Raw genomic sequence first — 3,586 nt, 5'->3', positions numbered from 1 at the left:
CCTGTAACACTAGCTTCATCACATCTTCTGCTTCCTTCACCTTCTTCTTCCCTCATCCTCCCATTTGTCTGCCTTTTACTCACCCCATAAAGTCATATATTGGCCGATGGACGTTACTATTGCCAACAGCAGAAGGGAAGAGCACAAGGCAGACTTTCCCGCTGCTCTTAAATGCCACTACATAATAAAAACATTATATATGACTGCTCTCAGAAATATACACTCCTAACCGCACCTTTTCTTGAAAATATTATAGGAGGGGCAGAGTTTTGTTCATGAGTCCAGTCTCCTTAAGATGAGATTACTTATTGCTTGACCCAGGCTTAGGAACTCACCTTTTCCCACCTTCCTGGAGGAAGGTGTGGGCTCAAAGCCCACCTGGGGGAGGTACAGATGGATCCCAGATGGATGGGACTAATTTGCCACATTAGCCCCCGTGGAAGCAGCACAGAGAAGCCATCTCGTATCAGCCAAAAGAAATGTGTGCTGTGAGTTAGTTCATCATTAACCTGTATAGCACACACTTCTACATGGCTGTACAGCAGTAATTTCTAACACTCAGAGACCTGATTTTCATTTTGATATGATTTATATAACAGATCTAAAATTCAATTTTACTGCTACGGGGTATTTAAATTAGTGGAGTTTTAATCCAACAATATAAATAACAGCTTCAGCAGCAGTGAAGTGATTTACACGCCTAATCCAAACTGGATGCTTGTCACCCGCCTCACAACAAGAAATATTTTGTAATGGACAGATAAGGACACACAAAGATACTAAAGAAATTAAAATAGTAAAAGAATGTAAGCACAGATGAAGCAGCTATCCAATACCTCTTTAAATCATCTAATAAATAAACCCGAATCATCTTTATGACTGGAAAGTTAGCTTAGACTGCTTAAATTGAGGTCAAATTGAATCAGACCACAGCTATTAGATGAGCAGATACAGCTCACTAATAACAGAGCCACAGACAAGCAAGCCACTTTCTTGGTTGTGTTAGCCCTTGACTCGCAACACCAAGAAACACATCAGGTGGTATTTCCAGAGAAGGATTTCTACAGCTAGAAATGCATGACATTGTGGTTTTCAAATACCTTAAGCTCTGAGACTACTGAGGTAACACCAGTTATCAGACATGCTGGGTAGAAGAAAATAGTGATTTAGGAAAAGATTTGTTCCCTTTAAAGTAAATATTTGTCCAGTGAGATCCTTAACAGTGGCTTGACCCAAAGACAATGGTTTTCAGCCAGCAGGAACTTTCACATTGACTTTAAAGGGCACTGAAGCAGATTTTTTTTTTCCTGGACATTTTTTTTACAACATTGTTTTCACATCCCCTAAATTACAGGCATTAATTTTTTTTAAACATGTAAATTCCTTTTGTAAAACTCGACACTACCTTGCTGCCTAGTAAGTTGAACTAAACCAACAGTTTAAATAGCTCAGCTCACAGCTAATAAGCAATTTAAATAGCTTTGTTGAGCTCAAGTAGCTATATCAGGTTTCATAGCACCATCAGTCACTGCCAAATCCATAGGCAGCATTTAAATGAATCATTAGTAATGGTCACCCCCAGGAAAAAAAAAAAATAAATTAAGGAGTCAAGTTATTGTCACAATTTCTGTGAGAATGTGCCCCATACATGACACCAAAACATGCCCAGGAAGCAAATGCCTGGGACAAAATATAATCCTTCAGGAAAGACCGAGTTCTGTGCTCTGGTCACAACACGCTTCACAAAGACAGATGAGCACAGAGGTGCCCATTTCACAGAAGGAAAAGCTGAAGCACACAGAGAGGAAGGATTTGCCAGCAGAGCTGGAACAGGGCAGAACTTGGGGAGGTTGCTCCTGTGTCACAGATGCTAAGCCATGGCTGCAATAACACTATTACAAACGTACTTCCAAGTACTTCCATATTAGAAGGGTGAATGGCAAGTGAGACACTGGCAAAATGTAGATCCAAAAAAAACACCTTGTCTGCACTCTGTACAGAGTGTACGAGTGTGTACAACCCACGCCAAAACCCTGGGAATGAATGATGCGGGGAGCTTGGTATCACGTGCACTGGTGTAAGACTGAAATAACTTCCCTGAAATGAAACACATTAAATCGGGATGTCGAACTAGACCAGTGAACGTGCCTCAATACCCGTACAAGTCTGCACGACCCAACAGCAGCACACACAGCGCAGACACGAGCACAACCAGAGCTCCCCAAAGCCCCCAAGTCCTTCGCAGCCTGAACAGCTCTGGGGCAGAGCAGAACCATGCCAAGCCCAGAGCTACGACTGACTTACAGAAGAGGTGGGGGACACCACTGCAACCTTCCTCTCAGTTCTCACCAAGCCACAGCTAAACTTTTCAGCTAAGCTGGTCTACCAGTACAGAAATGGTTAAAAATGACGACAACAAAAATTGCTTGTAGAGATGCCTAGGTAAAATGATGGAGGCAAGTTCCCCTTGGATGGCTGTTTCTTGACCATCCTGGTCTCAGCAGGGCAGTGCTGCTCCAGCCAGGTTTTGATGCTTTCTCCAACCCCAAGGACAGTTTCTGTTTTATTTTCCAATGGAACTTTACACAATTAAGAAGTAGATGAGCCCCTTGTAATCCTGAAGTGAAACACAGGGAGATACTCAGATCTTATTTCTCCTTCTGCCCCTGTACTCCTGGGTATCAAATTCAGACATGCATGGCATTTTAATTCATTATTTATCTATACTGTCTCGAATTATATCAGTTTGACAATAATAAGCGAATCTATATTGAGAGTTTGCATCGTTGGAAATGGCATGAGGAAGCTCAGAAACTGGAGAACGATTCCTTGCCACAGGGGGGTGAAGAGAGGCAAGGAAGAGAAAAGGTGTGAGAGAAAATAATAGGATAAAAATAAAGCAAATTAAATGTGTGGGTTTGGAATCCCCCAAGACATTCTGGTCGAGAGAATCTCAAACCTATATATAGTTCAAGTCAAAAGCACAAGGCTAACCTCTGTTCCCTGCTAGGTAGTTCACAAACTGCTCTATATGCCCTCATTTGGCTTTTGTCCCCTCGTTAAAGTTAGAGGCTGGGAAAAACGCAAGAGCTGGTTTTTTGAAAGATCAAAATGAATTCTCCGAGAGACCATCATATGTCATTAGAGACATGTTAAAAAAAAACCAAACCAACAAACCAAACAAACGGGGGGAGGGGATTTTTACAGGAATTATTAAACAACTGGCACAGTTCAGGCAAGTTTACTGTGTGCCTCCTCCGGCAGCCGAGGGCTCTCGCCGAACCGGAGCATCAAACATCTGACAATGAACTCGCTGCTCAGCCCGGCTCGCACATCCCACCCAGAGCGTCGGGGCGAGGGGACCCCCGGCCCCGCAACACCTCTCCCCCCCACACACACCCCCGGCCGCGACACCCCAGCTCCTCCCCGCTCTGCTCCCGCGGGGATGTGGCCGCCGGTAGGTGCCGGAGGGGGAAGGGGCTCCCCCGCTGCCTGCCCGCTCCGCCGGCGGCTCTGGCGGGAGGCTCCCGCCGCCGCTCGGAGCGGGCGGCAAACGATGAATTACGTCAGCTATGGGTAACGAAAC

Source organism: Athene cunicularia (assembly GCF_003259725.1).
Source record: "Athene cunicularia isolate RWA chromosome 10 unlocalized genomic scaffold, athCun1 chr10_part1, whole genome shotgun sequence".
Classification (NCBI taxonomy): Eukaryota; Metazoa; Chordata; class Aves; order Strigiformes; family Strigidae; genus Athene; species Athene cunicularia.
This window is presented reverse-complemented; position numbering follows the sequence as displayed.